This window comes from Mustelus asterias, chromosome 19, assembly GCF_964213995.1.
Source record: "Mustelus asterias chromosome 19, sMusAst1.hap1.1, whole genome shotgun sequence".
Classification (NCBI taxonomy): domain Eukaryota; kingdom Metazoa; phylum Chordata; class Chondrichthyes; order Carcharhiniformes; family Triakidae; genus Mustelus; species Mustelus asterias.
The window spans coordinates 2,177,173-2,198,756 of NC_135819.1; positions in this window are offsets into that span (position 1 = coordinate 2,177,173).

Here is a 21,584-nt window from a genome sequence, read left to right on the forward strand (position 1 = left end):
ACCAGAATTGAACACTATATTCCAAGTGAGGCCTAACTAAGGTTCTATAAAGCTGCAACATGACTTGCCAATTTTTAAACTTACTCAATTACTCGGGACCAATGAAGGCAAGCATGTCGTATGCCTTGACTACCTTCTCCACCTGCATTGCCACTTTCAGTGACCTGTGTACCAGTACACTCAGATCCCTTTGCCTATCAATACTCTTAAGGGTTCTGCCATTTACTGTATATTTCCTATCTGTATTAGACCTTCCAAAATGCATTACCTCACATTTGTCCGGATTAAACTCCATCTGCCATCTCTCCGCCCGTCTCCAACTGATCCATATCCTACTGTATCCTCTGATGGTCCTCATCGCTATCCGCAAATCCATCAACCTTTGTGTCGTCCGCAAACTTACTAATCAATCCAGTTACATTTTCCTCCAAATCATTTATATATATATTACAAACAGCAAAGATCCCAGCACTGATCCCTGAGGAACACCACTTGTCACAGTCCTCCATTCAGAAACGCACCCTTCACTGCTACCCTCTGTCTTCTTTGACCGAGCCAGTTTTGTATCCACCTTGCCAGCTCACCTCTGATCCCATGCGACTTCACCTTCTGCACCAGTCTGCCATGAGGGACCTTGTCAAAGGCCTTACTGAAGTCCATGTAGACAACATCCACTGCCCTACCCTCATCAATCATCTTCGTCACTTCCTCGAAAAACGCGATCAAGTTCGTGAGACACGACCTCCCCTTCACAAAACCTCCTCCCTTTCGTTCTCAACATGTCCTAGAATGTCAACACCCTCCTTTCTACATTCATCACCACATCCTCCTTTGTGAATACTGATGCAAAGTACTCAATAAGGACCTCACCCACCTCATCTGGCTCCACACACACTGTCCTTGAGTGGACCTACCCTTTCCTTAGCTATCCTTTTCCTCCTTATATACGCATAAAAAGCCTTGGGATTCTCCTTAATCCTGCCTGTCAAGGACATTTCTTGGCCCCTTTTTGCCCTCCTAAGTCCCTGTTTAAGCTCTTTCCTCCTATCTTTGTATTCCTCAAGAGTCTTACCCTTTTCCAATTTTGTGAAATTTATGTATGCCTTCTTCATCTTTTTCACTAAGCCCACAATCTCTCTTGTCGTCCAGGGTTCCTGAATCTTGCCATCTTTATCCTTCATTTTTACAGGAACATACTTGTCCTGAATTGTAAACAACTGACTTTTAAAAGACTCCTACATATCAGATTTACCCTCAAACAGCCACCCCAGTCTACATTTCCTAGCTCCTGCCTAATACTTTCATAGTTAGTTTCACCCAGTTTAGTACTTTCACTCTGGGACTACTTCGATCCTTTTCTAAAAGTATCTTGAAACTTATAGAATTGTGTTCACTGTTCCCAAAATGATCCCCGACTGAGACGTCAATCACCTGTCCGGGCTTATTTCCCAGAACAAGGTCTAAGATAACTCCTTCCTGAGTTGGACTATTTACATATTGCCTCAAGAAGCACTCTTGGACACACTGAACAAACTCTGCCCTACCCAAGCCCAGGTACTAAAGGAAACCCAGTCTATGTTGGTGAAATTAAAATCGCCCATCACGACTACCCTGTTATTTTTACATCTTCCCATAATCTGTTAACATTTCAGTTCCTCCACTTCACGCTGGCTATTGGGAGGTCTGTAGTACAACCCCAACCGTGTGATTGTAGCGCTCCTGTTCCTGAGTGCTACCCATGTGGCCTCACTGCATGATCCCATCAAGGTTTCCTCCCTCTGTTTAGCTGTGACATTCTCCCTAAAGCAACACTCCCACCTCTTTTGACATCCTCTCTATCTTGCCTGAAGCATCTAAATCCTGGAATGCTAAGCTGCCAGTCCTGCCCTTTCATCAAACTTTCCATAATTGCCACAACATCATAGTTCCATGTAGTAATCCAAGTTCATCTGCCTGACCTGTCATGCCCCTTGCATTAAAGCAAACACACCTCAGACCATCTGTCCTGTCATGTTTTGTACACTCTCCCTGTGTTTTATTTCTCTTAGCCTTACTGGAACCATTCACTCAGTTCTCCATGGTCTCTGCACTGTGGCCTTTTTTGATTTTCGTCTTTGTTTTCTCTGCCTTTTGTTTCTGTCCCTACCTTACTTCCTACCGACTTCCTGCAATGGTTCCCATCCCCTATCACATAAACTTAAACCCTCCCCAACAGCACTAGCAAACACTCCACCTAGGACGTTGGTTCCAGTCCTGCCCAGGACTGTGCACAGCAATCTCATGAAGATTGCAATTTGATCAATAGCCACCTGATAATCTGTTTAAGAATCATAGAATCCTTACATTGCAGAAGGAGGCCATTCGGCCCATTGAGTCTGCACCAACTCTACTACAGAACATCTTACCCAAGCCCTATCCCTGTAACTCCACATTTTTACCCTGCTAATTCCCCCATCTTGAGACACTGAGGAGCAATTTTGCCTGGCCAATCCACCTCTTTCAAATGTGGGAAGAAACCAGAGCACCCGGAGGAAACCCATGCAAGACAGTCACCCGAGGCCGGAATTGAACCCGGGTCCCTGGCGGTATGAGGCAGCAGTGCTAACCACTGTGCCCCTGTGCCGTCCCTGGTGATAAACAATGACCTGAACACTGTGAGAACAATGCTGTTTTTTTTTTAAGTACCGCATGGTCTTTTACACCAGGAATGGCTGATGAAGCCTATGTTTACATTTCACCTGAAAGATGGCATCTCCAACAGTGCAGCACTCCTTCAGTAGTGCACCGAATGTCAGTCCAGATTTTGGTGCTCAAGTCTCTGGAGCGAGACTTGAACCCACAACTTTCTGACTCTGATAAGAGTGCACTCATCAAGCCGAGGCTGACGTGCTTTCTTCTCTGGCATTCCCTCCTATTTGAATATTGTATTTCCATATCACAGATGATTTACCAGAAATATTTAAACCATCCAGCATTCCACAGATCTGAAAATTGGGACTCCTCTGTAATGTTTGGTCTTTTATGCTGCCAAAGGCATACTGAAAATTAATTCAACAAGAATGACTTGAACCAGCACATGGAGAGTCAAGTGATGAGCAAAAACAAATATCAAAGCTTATTCAGAAGTTGTAAGTTGATGTTGTCATGGCCTAGAAAATGCGGTAACACAAAGATACTACTGCATAGAATATACCACAATGCATCGCCTCTATAGTAGGAAAAGCACTGGACTTTGGTGCTGAAATGTCAAATTTCACATTTTAATTTTTCAACGTTAAGTGTTGTTCACTCAAGTTCTACATTAAACAGCAATGTTTGCTTTGTAGGGTTAGTGGTTGAGAAATTCCTAATAATTCTTCAAGAAATTTTCGCGTTTCCACTAATAAAACACTCTCTGTCCTATCTGAAACTCTAAGATTATATCTACATCAAGTCAGTAGTCTCCGGGTTGGGCATTTGGCAGAGACGATGTTGTATAGTGCTCACAAGCACAAAAAAATCTTACAGCACAGGAGGACGTCCATTGTGCCAGTGGGGACTTTTTGAAAGTGCTATCCAATTAGTCTCCATCCCCTGCTCTTTCTGCATAGCCATGCACTATTTTTCACTCCCAATTCCCAGAGAAGTGGGAGTGAATCATAATGGATATTACCTGATTCTGTTTCGTGGTTAGCCATTCATGTGCCACTCTAAATGTAGTCAAGCAGGCACAGGCATCATCCACAGTGATTTCAAACATCTCCAGTGGGGTAGGGGAAGCATGCCTAGTATGGTACTGAGCCACTTGGAAGAGTAAAGTTTAGTTCCATCTCTGACATGTCCTAAAGTAGGAGTTTTAAAGTTGATTTGCTTCCCCCTCCCCACCCTAATCCTAACGCAGGGACCAAATTCAGACAAAGTTTCAGATGCTGGTGTCCCCTACTGAACGTAAGGATTGGACTCTGCTCCAGAATCATGTGGCTTGCCGACATAACATGAGAAAAACAATGAGTTGAAGCCACTCGAGAGCTGTGAAAGGAACAATGTCTGAAAGGAGTTAGGAGGGCAAAAAATGAAAACAAACAAGTGGAAGAGTATAGATGCTGCGAGTGAATATTTTAATAAATTCAGTGCAGTCACCTACCTCTCGTAAAGTAAAAGGGTCTTTTGAGAAGACGTACGATCATGAGAAATGGAAGGCTATTCAGCCCACCCAGTTAATATTGGTTGCATGTGTAGTCTTGACTTGTGTTCCAGACAGGTATTTCTCTCACCGTGTCTACTAAGATTCATGCCTGTACCCCACTACTCCCTCCTCATGCTGGAACCCACTCCATTTTCCTCTTAAATATGCTCACTGCACTTAGTGGCAATTCATTTCAGTTTTAAGGGTACAGAAAAGTTCTGTTGCATATTCCGTTTGAGCTTTAGGTTGTTCGCAAATGAAATATCTTCATTCTTGACTGCAGCAATGCCAATATTTTAGCGGGCTTGCATTGGTTCTCACTTTCAAAGTTCCTATTTATTGCTAATGTAAACAATTACTGAAACCACGGTTACGGAAGCTTCTGAGTCTAAATGCAGAATCACACAATTGTTGAAACCATGGTGATCCAGTGTTCTATCATTAGTTGTGCTTCGGGTTTCCTGATTGGTACCTCTTTTTTTAAGATATCAAACATTTACAATTTAAAAACATCTTTCTCCCCTTGCTTGCTTATTTATTTGTTTTTGAATATTTTCCTCAAAACTGATCTTATCAGTGAACTGCTTGGGAAGAATTAAATAGGTTTAAGGGAGTTAAGTTAACTCAGTTGGTTACAGTTAATAACAAATGGTGCAGATATATTCAGTACCTAAAATCATTTCCAACATGTAATCATGGAAATAGCACTAATTTTTCCTGCCCAGATCTACAGCTAATATGGTGGATTGCAAAGAGAATTTCAAAATTCAGGGAGGATTCGGAGTCAATGTGATTTGGTGAGGACAAGGTGATGGTGAATTGGGCCTTAGTACAGAATAAGATGCAAATCAAGAAGTCTGGGTGCATTGAGTCAGCACTGAGAAATAATTTAGTGCAACTATAATTTGTATTTATATAGCAGGTAACAAAAGCAAGCGTGAGAGTTTCAGTCTTAGCGATGTAGGAACAGAGGTAAGTGATATTATGTCAAGGAAATAAACAATCTTGGCACCTAACTGGTGGAGAGTTTGCAGCTTAGCTCAGAGGAAGTGTTAAAAACTTTGCCAACCAAGAGGTCATAGGCATTTGTTTCTTTTCTCTGAGGTTGAAAGGAGATTTAATTGAGAGTTGAGGAGGAATCCCCAGGGTGCTGGAGCTTACTGCCTGAATGGGTGAGAGAGACAGAAGCTCTTTAGAACTTAGAAAATACTCGGCTATGCACTTGAAGTGCCATAACTTAAAGGGCTACATACCAGGAACTGGAAATTGGCATGAGCTCTTTCTTGGCTACACTGACAAAATGGGTCAAATGGCCTCCTTCAGAGCCATAAATTTTCTACATTTGGTTTGCTGTTCTCCCCAGTGACCTGACTCGTGATAGGCTATGGTTCCACATACACCTGCTGCCTCCATTACCTTACCTAAGTAGCCATTCATCACACATGACCTGAACAGTGACTGTTGGCAGGCTATTCAACTTCTTAGAAGTCCTAATCCTGACAACAGTACAGGTGCAGTTCCCCACAGAAGTCAAGGATTCATTCAGGAGACATTCAGCAGACACCATGGCTAAATAGTTTTCCCTTCCTCAGTTCAGAAACTCAAATGCCAGTTATACCATCTCAAAAAGCTACCATTGTGAGCAAAGAGCAGAGAAAGCCATCGATCAACCATAATCAGGAGGCGCACATGGACATGAGCAGATAATTGATTCCAATTCATGTTGCAAAGATGGCAAATCAATTCTTATGCGCATAACTGAAATGCAAACAAATTGAATTAAAAAGGTTCTGGGGCTATGGTTGAATTCTGTGATATGAGCGGAGATTTGCATCAATGGGCATTGAACTGAGACATCATCTTGTGCCAGCTTTACCCCATGAAAATTCTGGCATTCAGGAGGGCAGGTAACTACAGCATAGTTATTGAAGGTCCGACTGTAAAGAATAGGAAAGTTTGGTTAATTAATACAGTTACCAGCCCAGTAAGAACTCAGCTCCAAATTCTCAACCATGCCACAATAGATGGGTTTTATTTTACAACAAATAGGTTGACTAATCACAGCCTTGGGGACAGCAATATCTTGAGCAATGGTAGGGGGCTGAAGCTGTAGATAACAGCCAATGTGTTTGCTGGAATCCCACAATTGGCTTCAGTGTTCTGGCATTTAAGGAGGGAAGATTTAGGTAGGGATAAAATCTGATCAAGTTCTCATTCCTGACCTGATTAACGAGCCTTACTGAGAAATAGGTATCTACACTCAATCAGCAACAAAATAGTGGAAGAAGCCATTGGTTGTGCTGTTAAACAACATTTACCAGCAACCAGCTCACCTATGGCAGGTCTGCTTGGCTCCAGACATCATTCCAGCCTTCATCCAAACATGGATGAAAGAGCTGAATTCCTGACAGCGAGCGAGGGGGAATCAAACAAAGGAAAAGTCATACAAATTGAGCCAGAGAAAACTGATTACAATGGGTGGCTTCAGGAGTTATAGCGTCATAGAGGTTTACAGCATGGAAACAGGCCCTTCGGCCCAACTTGTCCATACCGCTCAGTTTTTACCATAAAGCTAATCCCAATTGCCCACATTTGGCCCATATCCCTCTGTACCCATCTTACTTATATAACTGTCTAAATGCTTTTTAAAGACAACATTTAAAGCAAAGATGCCATTACTCTGTGGTGTTTGCCCATCATAACTTGTATTCGTGAGTAGTTTTCACAAAAGCAGTACAGCAATACTCATCCCAGGTACAGAAGAAGGAAAGGCAAACAGCTATTGTTAGAATTTCCACAAAATTACCCTACTATCCAAATTCAAAATGTTGAAACAGTGAACAGAGTTATAGTTTCTTGATTCAGCTGTGTAAAATTCACCTAGCAATTGGGAATTAAGGTCTACACAGGCATCAGGATTAGCAGAAAGAAAGCTAAAGGGTCCCCCAAAAGATATGGACTACATTGGAAGACCAGTTCAGAATCAAGTTAACTTTAAGTATTCATCAACTAGAGTTCACGTTATTCAGATGACAGTCTACAGAATCCACTGCCTGACAGTTGGAAAAAGACCCGGTTATTCCTACTCTTTGTTTCATTCGTGGGACATGTGTGTCGCTGGCTGGCCAGCATTTGTTGCCCTGGAGAAGGTGGTGGTGAGCTGCTGCCTTGAAATGCTGCAGTATACAACTGAGAGGCTTGCTCAGCCATTTCAGAGAAACTGGTCTGTCAACTAGTTTTCTATCCATCTCAATACACTACACCCAATTGCATGCACTTAAATTTTACATGCTAATCTCTTAACATGGAACTTTGTCGGAAACCTTCTGAAAATCCGAATAAGCCGTATTACTGGCTTCCCCTCATAAACTCTATTAATTACATCCTCAAAGAATTCCAGTAGATTATTCAAGCATGACTTATCTTTCGTAAATCCATGCTGACTTTGTCCAATCCTGCCACTATTTTCCAAGTGCTCTGCTATTAAATCTTATAATAGACTCTAGCATTTTACCCACTACAAATATCTGGCAGACTGGTCTGTAATTCCTTGTTTTCTCTCTACCTCTTTTTAAATAGTGGGGTTACATTGGCTACCCTCCAATCTGTAGAAACTGTTCCAGAGTCTATAGAATCTTGGAAGTTGACCACCAATGCATCCACTATTCCTAGGGTTACTTCCTTAAGTAATTTGGGATATAGATTATCAGACCCTGGGGATTTATCGGCCTTCAATCCCACCAATTATCCCAACACCATTTACCTACTAATACTGATTTTCTTCAGTTCCTCCCTCTCACTAAATCCTGTGTTCCCCAACATTTCTGATACTTTATTTGTGTTCTCCTTTGTGAAGTATTCAGTTGGTCAGCCATCTCTTTGTTGCCCAAGGGGCTTTGAGAGGCGATGGCCTAGTAGCATTATCGCTAGACTATTAATCCAGAAACTCGGCTAATATTCTGGGAACCCAGGTTTGAATGCCGTCATGGCAGATGGTGAAATTTGAATCCAATTTTTTAAAAATCTGGAATTAAGAATCTACTGATGAGCATGAAAACATTGTCAATTGTCGAAAAAACCCATCTGGTTCACTAATGTCCTTTAGGGAAGGAAATCTGCTGTCCTTACCCAGTCTGATCTACATGTGACTCCAGAGCCACAGCAATGTGGTTGACTCTCAACTGCCCTCTGAACAAGGACAACTAGGGATGGGCAATAAATGCTGGCCAGCCAGCGACGCCCATGTCTCACAAATGAATAAGAATTATAAATTCTCCTGATGCTGGTTGTAAGTGCAGAAAACTGGGCAGCATGGACAAGTTGGGCCAAAGGGCCTGTTTCTATGCTGTAAACCTCTATGACTCTGTAACTCCTGAAGCTACCCATTGTAATCAGTTTTCTCTGGCTCGATTTGTATGATTTTTCCTTTGTTTGATTGCCCCTCGCTCTCTGTCAGGAATTCAGTTCATCCATGTTTGGATGAAGGCTGGAATGATGTCTGGAATCGAGCAGAGTAATGGCATTTAATTTCCCCAATCTTTTTCTCTTCACATACCTTTAGAAGCTTTTACAGTCAGTTTTTATGTTCCCCACAAGCCTGTTCTTGTATTCTATTTTTCCCATCTTAATTAATCCCTTTTTCCTCCTTTGCTGAATTCTAAATTGAGCCCAATCCTCAGGTCTGTTGCTTTTTCAGACCAATTTGTATGCCTCTTCCTTGGATCTAATGTTATCTCTAATTTTCCATGTGTGCCATGTTTTGGCCACTTTTCTCATTTTATTTTTGCGCAGGACAGGAATAATTATTGCAGTTCATCCATGTGTTCTTTGAATGTTTGCCATTGCCTATCCAGCATCATTCCTTAAGTAACATTCCAAATCCATCATAGCCAACTCGCACATCATACCATCATAGTTTCCTTTATTTAGATTCAGGACCCTAGTCTCAGAATCAACTACATCACTCTCCATCTTGCTTAAGAATTCCATCATACTGTTGTTTTCCATCCATAAGGGGCTTGGCACAACTGGATTGCTAATTATTCCTTTCTCATTACACAATACCCAGTCTAGGATGGCCTGTTCTCTAGTTGGTTCCTCAATGTAAACCATCCCTTATACACTCCAGGAATTCCTCCTCTGCGGTATTGTCACTAATTTGATTTGCCCAATATATATGCAGATTAAAATCACTCATAATTACAGATGTTCCTTTATTATGTTTAATGCCATTCCCAACATCACCACTACACTTTGGGAGTCTATATACAACTGCCACTAATGTTTTTGCCCCTTGCTGTTTCTCAACTCTACCCATACAGATTCCACATCATCGCAGCTAATCTTCCCTCATGATTGTATTAATTTCTACTTTAACCAGCAAAGCAACTCCACTGCCTTTACCTTTTTGTCTGGCCTTCCTAAAAACTGAACAGCCTCGGATGTTCCCATCCCAGTCACCCTGCAGCCATGTCTCTGTAATCCCGACTATATCATACCCATTTATATCTATAAATGGTACACTAATTTCATGTGCAGAATTCAAAGTCCTGGGGCGTAAGTACAATCAATCCTCCTGGGTTTCACAGATTTTTTCATCGTGGAATCTAAAGGGCCAGTGATTACGGGGGCGATTCTCCCAAAAACGTTCTAAGTGCTGAATTCGCAGGAAAACTGGTGTAAATCATGATTGTTTTTTGAATGGGAGTTCACACTAGAATCTCCCACGTTCTGTGCATTGCAGAGGTCACAATCATGAATATCATTAAAAACTCGTGGGGTGGGGCCTATTCACACCAGAGTCTGAGAGTTCCAGGCCTCTGTGCATATGCAGTGGCCCCGAACTGTCAGCCTCCCATTTGCTGGCCAGCTCAATCGCTGACCAGCCCAGGGCCCCCACAGTGCTGCCCCTCCATGGCCCGATCGCGGCCCCCACAACCATTCCTGGGCCAGCCCAAAACCCCCTCCCATCCCACAGCTCCCCGATCTCCAGCCCCCCTCCCTCAGCAGTGACGATTCCCTCCCCCCACCCCCCAGCAGATCCCCACCGCACAGGAGGCAGACCCATCCTAGCATTCACCCCAGCCCCCGGCAGACCCACCCCCACAGGAGTCAGACCCCCCCCCCCCCACTGCCAGCCCACCCCGATCGCTGGCCTCCCTCCTGCTCCGACCGGATCTCAATGCAGATTGGCAGCGGGACTCCCCCACCCCCACCGATTGCCCTTAAGCCCCATCCCCTTGGCACTGCCCCATTCTGATGGGCAGTGCCAAGGTGCTCCCTGGGCATGGGCACTTTCCCACTTGGGCAGTGCCAGGAGGCAGAGGCTGGCATTGCCAGGGTTCCCATGCCCAGGGGGCACCACCCCCTGCTGTCTGACCCCCTGGGGGGCCCCGATTGCCACCCTTCACTCCAGCGGGGTCTCCCACTAGTTGCCCGAAAGTGGGGAGCTAGTCTGAACTCCGCCGGAATGAAATTGCACTGACGGGGTGGGAGATGCTAGCGGGCCCAGAGACTTCAGTCCCGGCCCACTAGTGACATTAAAATAAGATTAAAAACAGATTAAAATCACTTACCTACTGTTCCTGCCGATTTCCAGCAATATCCAGCACTCAGAGATGCGCGCACGTCAGGAGCGCATGCTTGAATCCTGCAAATTGGCCCACACGCGATTCTCCCCGCCTGCCGCACTAAAAAATTAGCGCATCGGGATGGGAGAATCACCCCCTACAAGTCTACTGGTATGTCATGACCTCACACTAGTCATAATCCATGGAATCAGTCAGACTTCACAAGATAGATCAACCTCAGAAACCATTCCTATCACCTCAGCTCATGACATCATCTCAAAACATTCAAATGTTTTGACATAATTGACAGTTTCAAGGATGCTGCAACATTACACTTGCAGGAGAATGCAAGTCTGCCAATTGATCCACCTCTTATGACCAGTATCCACATACAAGCCAAATAGAAGGTCGAATTGGACAAAATGGAGAAAAACTGAATCATTAGAAGAGTGCCAGAGCACACAAATCTGTACAGCTCACTCACATGTCAAAAGGAAGGACAGATCATTGAGATCCAACATGTTTAAATGCAGCTTTGAAATGTTGTCTTTACCCACATTAGAAGAGCCAAATCCAAGATTTGCAGGTGCAAATTTCTCCTCAAAGCTTTATGCCAAGTATGATTTCTGGTAAGAACATCTTGTAAAGAAGCCCCAAGAGTTTACTACATTTTATAACCCATTCATATTTAGGTTTTGGGTGTAATTAGTTCTAAATAAATAGTTTTAAGAAGAACTCAATAGAGATTATGTTCCAGTCACTCATCGCGTAAGAGAAACCTCATGAAGCTGGAAGACAACACTGCTCCCTCAGTGCTAGGGACCTGGGTTCAATTCTGGCTTTGGGTGACTGTCTGGCGTTGGCCATGCTAAATTACCCCTTAGAGCCTAAAGATGTTTAGGTTAGCTGGACTAGCCATGGTGGGTGTGCGGGGATTACGGGGATGGGGCGGAGGGGAAGACCTAAGTGGGATGCTCTTTTGGAGAGTCGGTGCAGGCTCGATGGGCCGGAGGGCCTCTTTCTTCACTGTAAGGATTCTATGATCTAAACCACTTGGACTTCATGTTCAAGTACATATCAACCTTCAATTAAGTACTTTTGAATTGTAGTCACTGTTGTTATGTATGAAATGCAGCACTAATTGGTACACGGCAAGCTCGCACAAACAGTAATATGATAACGGGCAGGTAGATTGGTTTTTAGTAGTATTGATTACGGGATAAATATTAGCCAGGAAACTGGAGATAACACACCTACTCTTCTTTGAAATAATGCCACAGAATATTTTATCCACCTGAGCAGACAGCAGCTCAATTTGACGTTTAATATAAAAGTCGGTATTTTAATACATCATGTTTAATGTTGCAAAGCGGCCCCAGACATTTCGCAGGAGGACTTTAGTATCATAAAACACAGCAGGAGGCCATTTGGCCCTTTTCCTACAATCTAATTAGTTCAACTGCCCACTATGCCTACAATATTCTTTTCCCTTCAAATATTTATCCCATTTTTCAAAAGGTACAATATAATTTTTAACCACCAGTTAGTGTATTTCAATTCCTAAGCACTCGTTATGTAAAACTGTTTCTTGGTAGTACAGATGAGTAGTGCTGAAAAAAGAGACATGCTGTCAAAGCTTTTCAACTTGCACTCATCAGGACAATCACAAAAATGCCAAATTTCAAAGGGAGGAACAATTTGTACTGCATGAGAAAATGGTACTGATTGGTTGGTAAGTTGATTCTGACTGGTTCAGGTATTTGCATAGAGAATGCACTAGGTACTGTTGGGAACAATCACTAGATTGGGACTTTTGACTCAGAAGTGTTAAACGTGGAGTAAAATGCATACATATTACATGATTGAAACAGTTAAACTTGATTTATCTATCGATCATTTGTTGGATAATAACAAATAACACTGCATTCATGCATAAGGTATAGACATAAAGGAAACCATTAAAACAATAAATTAGAAGGAAAATTAGTAGTGAATATAAATTATGGACTGAAAATTCACCTTCAAAGCAGCAACATTAACCACTGGGGTACCTTTGCACTGTAGCCCCGCCCATCATAATGAAGTTTTACTTCGCAATTTAATTCATAGTATGACATTCATGTACCTTTAAGAGATGTTTTTTCTAAATAATGTTTTCTGCAGTTGTAAGCAGGCCTTTTTAGCTTCAGTTGTTTTTTCATTGTGTTGCCGGCTTGACTGGAGATGTCCTTTTATTGCTGCTTAAATGGGATTTTGTTTATTATTACTGGAATGTTTATGACTCTGTGTTGTTAGGAGAAAAACTGGTTGGCAGGTCAGGTGATAGGAATGGTTTTTTTCCATTTTCAGTTTGGAGCTACAGGTTTTAGTTTTAGAAGGGACATCAAGCTGAAAAGCAGTAACTCTCTCCATGGTTTTGGAAATTTTGCTGGTTAACTGAAAACAAGGTCTTGCCTTTCTGAAGGGGGGAAATCAGCTTTTGGTGGCTTGTCTAGAGTCCCTGGTGTTTTGGGAAGCTGTTCTGACTCAAACTGTTCTGAGTCTAACCAGAGAACTGCAGATTTCATCCAAAGATCTCAAGTCCAGTAAGTATCACATGAGCATTAGTCTTTACTGTGTTAAACCTGTTTAAAGGGTTTTGTCTATGGCAAGCTTTGTTTGATTGGAACACGTTAGATATATTTGTTAAGGATTATACATTATAGTGGTTGCTTTGTTTCTTGTTTCTTGTTTGTAATTGATAATCTTGCTAATTTTCTTATGATACATGTTAAATATATTCTTAAATAAACTTTGTTTGATAAAAGCTCCCTAGTGGGTCTTTTGAATCATACCTGAAGTGAAACATATCATGCTTACCAAAAGAGAAAATGCTGGAAAATCTCAGCGGGTCTGGAAGCATCTGTAAGGAGAGAAAAGAGCTGATGTTTCAAGTCCAGATGACCCTTTGTCAAAGCCCATATCATGCTTATCCAACCAAATTCAAGAGGCAAAACTTATGATCCTGGCGGGCTCCATAAAAAACTTTGGAGTTTTTGACCTGAACCATCACAATAGAAAACATTTAGAAGTAGATCTCTGTTTCGCTTGTATACATTTCTCCACTAATGCTAAAATAGTACAATTGATTGAATAGTCCAATTTTTGACATTTTCTAGCTTTTTCTTAAAATAAAAACTTGATTTAAACTTAAATAATTGTACTTTTCTCCCCTTTCTGATGATGTGAATTCAAAAATACTTAAAACAAATGTCTATAGTTGAATTCAAGCCAGATTTTTCACCCACAAGCAGTCTAATTTACCGTGGTGGCTCGAGCAAACCCGGAAATAATCATCATTTTCAATTATTGAGGGGCAGATAGGAATATACAGGTCTTACTGAAACCTAATCGAATGGCTAAGAGAATCTTTGGGAGAGATGAGAAATGTTTGCAAGCAAGCCCAGCAAGGAAAGGATGCTGAAGGTGCCAACCTGCCAATGTTTAATATGCAGATTCTAAGTTCTTCCATTTTAAGTGCTGTGCCTATGGAGGAAGATTAAAATCTTTCCAAAAGATTTGAAGCATACACCTTCCTTTTGACTCTACAGCCAATTATCTCCTGGTGTTTGAAGCTTTTAAAGGGAGGAAGAAGATATGCAAGCATGGGGCGAAGAGCTGAGATGGTGCCTTCATGTCATATTTTCTGCTGAACTATCTTGTATGATGGAAGTAGAGACTAGGAAGACCAGGGCTGCATGGGGGCACAGTGGTTAGCACTGCTACCTCACAGTGCCAGGGACCCGGGTTCGATTCCAGCCTCAGGTGACTGTGTGGAGTTTGCACATTTCCCCATGTCCTCCGGGTGCTCTGTTTTCCTCCCACAGTCCAAAGATGTGCAGGTTAGGTAGATTGGTCATGACGAATTGCCCCTTAGTGTCCCAAGATGTGTAGGTTTGGGGGTTAGTGGGGTTACAGGGATAGGGCCTGGGTAAGACATTCTGTTGGAGAGCCAGTGCAGACTCGATGGGCCAATATGACTCTATGATTCTTCATATTGGAATTGTCCTTCTGTGTAATTATTTGTTTACTTTTTGCTATATAGGGTTTTGATTCAAAAACATATTTTTGCTAGTATTTCATCTGACTAAAATAAATGTTGAAAATTTATCATCATACCTGTCTGTAATGTTTCCGGGCTCGCCCCTTTGTTCTTTCTCTGCACTCTCCAGTTTTTCACAAACTTTTGCTGTTCCTCACCATCCTTTCCTTGCTGGGCTTGCTTGCAAACATTTCTCATCTCTCCCAAAGGTTCTCTTAGCCATTCGATTAGGTTTCAGTAAGACCTGTATAGTCCTATCTGCCCCTCAATAATTGAAAATGATGATTATTTCCGGGTTTGCTCTAGCCACCACTATTGAGGAGCCTCTCGAGATTATCAAAAGTACTTCATTGTCACTGAGACAAAATGAGGTTCTGAAAGGCATTACTAAATGTAAATCCATCCTTTCTCTTCCACTCAACGTAGATGGCCAGTTGAAGCACTGATCTCCATGCACACCTCCATCAAGCGTTGCATATTTTTAATTGATGATAAATTCCAGTCATTTATTCATTCCTAATATTGGCATGTCTTCCTACATCACCAAACTGCAGTACAGAAGGAAAATTTTAGCTCATGTATTTGTGCTGATTCTTCATCTACTTCAATCCCATTCTTCTCCCATAATTATGATTCTAAAGTGGAAATAATCCCACTCTTACATTGTAATTGGAAATTATTCCATCCTCACCACTTTCTACCTCTTAGTTGTTCAGAGGGTGGGGAAGGGAGTTCCAAAACTACAAATCCCATGAGCCACCGCTCCAACCCGACCCGACTACCACGTGATCCCGTGATTGACGGCACAGCTGCCCAATAGTAGCGCCAGTTGTGCAGGCGTTGGCCAATCGGTGAAGGGAGGAGGCGGGGCTCGCGGCTTACCCGACGGTTGCCGCAGGCAGCACGAGCTGCCATTTGAAAAGAAAAGGGCGGGAAGGTGGCGTCGCCATTTTAACCGAAGGCTCCCTCACACCTCTTCATTCATTAACCTCTGGAAATGGATTGTTGTACTCTTAAAAACAAAATCAAATTCTAGCTCAGCAACTAATTGTTGGGGTTACAAATGGTTTCAGTAAGTCTTCTAACAATTTGATTTTTTTAATCCCTGGAGCATATTTGCACACACTCAGTTATTTAGAAAAGACCCATTCCTATTTATTGAGCTGTTTTTCAGAGCTGGAATGAATGCATCTTTCCTGTGAAGTTGCTGGCTGAATTACCGAGCTGCTGGTACCTGGGTCCATAATAGTTAATAGTGGGAAATGAGGATATGGCTGAGTCTTTAAATAAGTTTTTTGTGTCGGTCTTCACGGTGGAGGACACAAATAGTTTGCCAAATATTAACGATAGAGGGTTGGCAGCAGGAGAAATACTTAATACGATTAATGTTACCAGAGAGGCAGTGCTGGGTAGACTAATGGGACTGAAGGTGGACAAGTCCCCGGGTCCGGATGGAATGCATCCCAGGGTATTGAAAGAAATGTCAGAGGTAATAGTGGATGCGTTAGTGATTATTTATCAAAACTCGTTGCATTCTGGGGTAGTGCCGGTTGATTGGAAAACGGCGAATGTTACGCCGCTGTTTAAAAAAGGAAGGAGACAAAAGGCGGGTAACTATAGGCCGGTCAGCTTAACGTCTGTAGTAGGGAAAATGCTGGAATCCATTATTAAAGAGGAGATAGCAGGGCATCTGGATAGAAATGGTTCGATCAATCAGACGCAGCATGGATTCATGAGGGGAAAGTCGTGCTTGACGAACATGTTGGATTTTTATGAAGATGTGACTAGGGCGGTTGATGGAGGAGAACCGGTGGATGCGGTGTTTTTGGATTTCCAAAAGGCGTTTGATAAGGTGCCCCATAAAAGGCTGCTGAAGAAGATTAGGGCACACGGAGTTGGGGGTAGTGTGTTAAAGTGGATTGGGGACTGGCTATCCGACAGGAAGCAAAGAGTCGGAATAAATGGGTGTTTTTCCGGTTGGAGGAAGGTAACTAGTGGCGTGCCGCAGGGATCGGTACTCGGGCCGCAACTGTTTACCATTTATATAGATGATCTGGAGGAGGGGACGGAGTGTAGGGTAACGAAGTTTGCAGACGACACAAAGATAAGTGGAAAAGTGAATCGTGTGGAGGACGGAGAAGATCTGCAGAGAGACTTGGACAGGCTGAGTGAGTGGGCGAGGATATGGCAAATGGAATATAACGTTGAGAAATGCGAGGTTATACACTTTGGAGGAAATAATAACGAATGGGATTACTATCTCAATGGAAACAAATTAAAACATGCTATCGTGCAAAGGGACCTGGGGGTCCTTGTGCATGAGACGCAAAAGCCCAGTCTGCAGGTACAACAGGTGATCAAGAAGGCAAATGGGATGTTGGCCTATATCGCGAGGGGGATAGAATATAAAAGCAGGGATGTCTTGATGCACCTGTACAGGGCATTGGTGAGGCCGCAGCTGGAATACTGTGTGCAGTATTGGTCCCCTTATATGAGGAAGGATATATTGGCATTGGAGGGAGTGCAGAGAAGGTTCACCAGGTTGATACCGGAGATGAGGGGTTTGGATTATGAGGAGAGGCTGAGGAGATTGGATTTGTACTCGTTGGAGTTTAGAAGGATGAGGGGGGATCTTATGGAGACTTATAAGATAATGCGGGGGCTGGATAGGGTGGAGGCGGAGAGATTCTTTCCACTTAGTAAGGAAGTTAAAACTAGAGGACACAGCCTCAAAATAAAGGGGGGTCGGTTTAAGACAGAGTTGAGGAGGAACTTCTTCTCCCAGAGGGTGGTGAATCTCTGGAATTCTCTGCCCACTGAGGTGGTGGAGGCTACCTCGCTGAATATGTTTAAGGCGCGGATGGATGGATTCCTGATCGGTAAGGGAATTAAGGGTTATGGGGATCAGGCGGGTAAGTGGTACTGATCCACGTCAGATCAGCCATGATCTTATTGAATGGCGGGGCAGGCTCGAGGGGCTAGATGGCCTACTCCTGCTCCTATTTCTTATGTTCTTATGTTCTTATAAGACATAGGAGCAGAATTAGGCCACTCGACCCATCGAGCCTGCTCTGCCACTCGATCATGGCTAATTTTTTTCTCATTCCCATTCTCCTGTCTTTTCCCCATAACCCCTGATCCCCTTATTAATCAAGAACCTATCTATCTCTGTCTTAAAGACGCTCAGTGACCTGGCTTCCACAGCCTTCTGCGGCAAAGAGTTCCACAGATTCACCACTCTCTGGCTGAAGAAATTCTGGAAGGGTGCACATGATCACGAGGCACCTTGTCACTTGCTGAAACATTGGAGGGCAGATACAGAACACTTGACCAAAGTCAAAAGCAACCATCCTAGGTTGCTGGTCTGAAGGTGTCGTTATTATTTTAGAATTGCACACGAGCTGTCAGAGTTTGCCATCAGTGCCACCCCGAACCTGACCACAACTTGAGGATTTCGTGCAAGCACAGATTAATGTGGAAAAGTCTTTGGTCTGTCATTCATCCCTCACCACGAGCTGATACGTTGGTGAAATCATTTCATCTGGTGAGAATTTCCCTTTTTCAGCTCTTAGAAACCCCATGAAAAAGTTAAGCCTCCTTCAAAGAGGTGTAACTGGGTTTCTAATAGTGACGAGAGTGATAAGCACATTTGAACAACCGATCTGGCCCTGAAAAAATCATTTTATATTTGCAGAATGTTGTTAAAAGTCTACATTATGTTTAATTCCTTAAAACTAGAATTTTTAATTAGTTAGTTTTTTTAAATAAATGTTCACAACATTTCAACTTCCACCTTCACCCTATGTGTTTGTCCCAACCTTTATTTCACTCTGTGAAAAAATTTCAAAATTTGATTGTCAGTGCTTTTCATTTCCAGGCTGGTTAGCCGTGAGAATTCTTTCATTTGATTGGCTGCTTAGGCAGCATGATGACATCACCGTAGCTGGATTCTGGGAATCCTGATCAAACAACATTACCATCAATTAGTTGATTGGCCATGCTCAATTGCTGTTAGTGTCAGGGAGATTAGCAAGGTAAATTCGTGGAGTTACGGGAATAGGGTGGGATTGTTGTTGGTGCAGGCCCAATGGGCCTAATGGCCTCTTTCTGCACTGTTTGCATTCTATGAATCTAACCGCAGGTCAAGAGGTAAAGTTCTCTGTTTGCAAACTCAGCTACTGGGAGGCACTAAGCAGGGCGTTATGGTGTTGCGCCGTTGTTGCATACGTCTCCTCACTTAGTTGTTGAACGGCATTGGTAGGGAAAACAGCAGGTTTTTATCTTGTCATATTAGCAAATGTTAAGGCTTTTTTAAAAAATAGGTATGCACTATTTTTTCTGCTTACTTTTGCTATTCTGTTTACTTGCCCACTGTTCATTGGCACACAACCAGCTGTGTGCACAGAAGAACATTTATGTCATCAATCTGTGTTACTATAGAAGATGGAATAGTACACACTCTATTAGGCAATGCCTCATACTATAAATCAACAGATAAATTTATTTAACATTAAACTGTGAATGAACAGTATTCAGGACAAACTGTCCATAGTACTTAGAAGGCAGGGTTTTACAGCTTCGCTCATCCTGAAACCATAGAATCCCTCTCTAGGTCAATGGACCTTTCCATTGTCCGCCCCTCATCCGCTGCAATTCCTGTGGCAGGCGGGGTGGTAAAATTCCGGCCTGAGACATATACATGAATTATCAAAATAACAAACATGTTTTGCCTACCCTAATCCTCAACATGAAATTGATCCCTCTATTTTCTCATGATTAAGGAAATCTGGCACATCCACTACAACTCTCACCAACTTTTACAGATGCACCATAGAAAGCATTCTTTCTGGTTGTATCACAGCTTGGTATAGCTCCTGCCCTGCCCAAGACAGCAAGAAACTACAAAGGGTCGTGAATGAAGCCCAGTCCATCACGCAAACCAGCCTCCCATCCATTGACTCTGTCTACACTTCACGCTGCCTCGGAAAAGCAGCCAGCATAATCAGAATTACTTTTCTACTCTTGTTGTGGTCAAATGTCTTCATGTGTCGTTGGATGGCATAGCTCTGCATTGGAATGAATATTTCACAAGCTGTACAGTGAACAGCTTCCACCTTCTTCATGAAATTTTCAATACTAATACCTGCAATACAAAGAAATTAATGCCGATATGCAAATTCTCAATGAGGCAAACTCATAAACCCATAAGGTAAGCACCTGGCAAAATATGCACCTAAACGTTTGGAAAGGTGCAATATATGTACATATGCAACAGAACAAAGACAATAAGGAACAGCAGATCCTCGGCAAAGCAGCCAGCATAATCAAGGACCTCATGCACTCCGGATATTCTCTCTTCCATCTTCTTCCATCGGGAAAAAGATACAAAAGTCTGAGGTCACGTACCAACCGACTCAAGAACAGCTTCTTCCCTGCTGCCATCAGACTTTTGAATGGACCTCCCTCGCACTAAGTTGATCTTTCTCTACACCCTAGCTATGACTGTAATACTACATTCTGCACTCTCTCCTCTATGAACGGTATGCTTTTTCTGTATAGCACGCAAGAAACAATACTTTTCACCATATACTAATACATGTGACAATAATAAATCAAATCAAATCTCACTTTTCTTTGGTAAAATGCTCAGAGGAAAACATTGATTATTTTAAATCTTTGCTGGCTTCAGACTGACAGACTATCTGGCTGCAGTCTCACCAAGATATGCTACAGATTCCACAGAATTAATCCTGGAATGAAGAACATTAAAAGCATACATCTCTTCCCCTCAAAAATCTACCAAACAAACTGATATTTCAAAACTATCCTAATTGGAATTGGTGGAGCAATTGATATGTTCCAAACACTTGTGACTTCAGGAAGCTATTCTATCTCAAGTCAACTAATTTATTTATTAGTGTCATGAGTAGGTTTACATTAACACTGCAATGAAGTTACTGTGGAAATCCCCTAGTCGCCAAACTCCAGCGCCTATTCAGGTACACTGAGGAAGAATTTAGCATGGCCAATCCACCTAACCAGCATGTCTTTTGGACTGTGGGAGGAAACTGGAGCACCTGGAGGAAAGCCAAGCAGACACAGGGAGAACATGCAGACTCCGCACAGATGGTGACCCAAGCCAGGAATCGAACCTAGGTCCCTGACGCTGTGAGGCAGCAGTGCTAACCATTGGGCCACCATGCCGCCCCAACAGGACTAAACCTCTGCACATAACGACAGTATTTAATTACTCTTTGTCTTACAGGACCAAGCAACAAGCTTTCATATATCATAATATATGTTATCTATAGCTTGCAGGAACTGCAAGCACAACTGAAATTTTTGTTTAAATACTGTGACCAGCAAGCATCTAATAAATAATTGTGAACAAAAAGGGAAAAGTGGTCAAGAAGAAAATGAGAAAAAAAGGAAATCCCAATAAATGGAATAGTGTCACTCCATCATGGACACAATGAAACTGCATGAATTGTAATCAATTTAGCGAGTTTTGGGCTTTGTAACATTGTGATAGACAATGTATTTTGGGAGTAAAAAATATGTTATGTGAGGTGTTGGTCCCTTTAAGAACTAGGATCTGATTTCTAGTTTTAAAAAAAACAGCTGAGTTCCACTAAATAGTCATAGCTAAGTTTGCCTGGGAGATGAACAATGGAAAAGTGGTGAGAAGGCCCCTCAGGGCTTTTTCTGTTCATGCAATTTAGTTTGAGAGTTAAAACAAGCTGAAGTGAAGGAAACTTCTTTTAGCAGA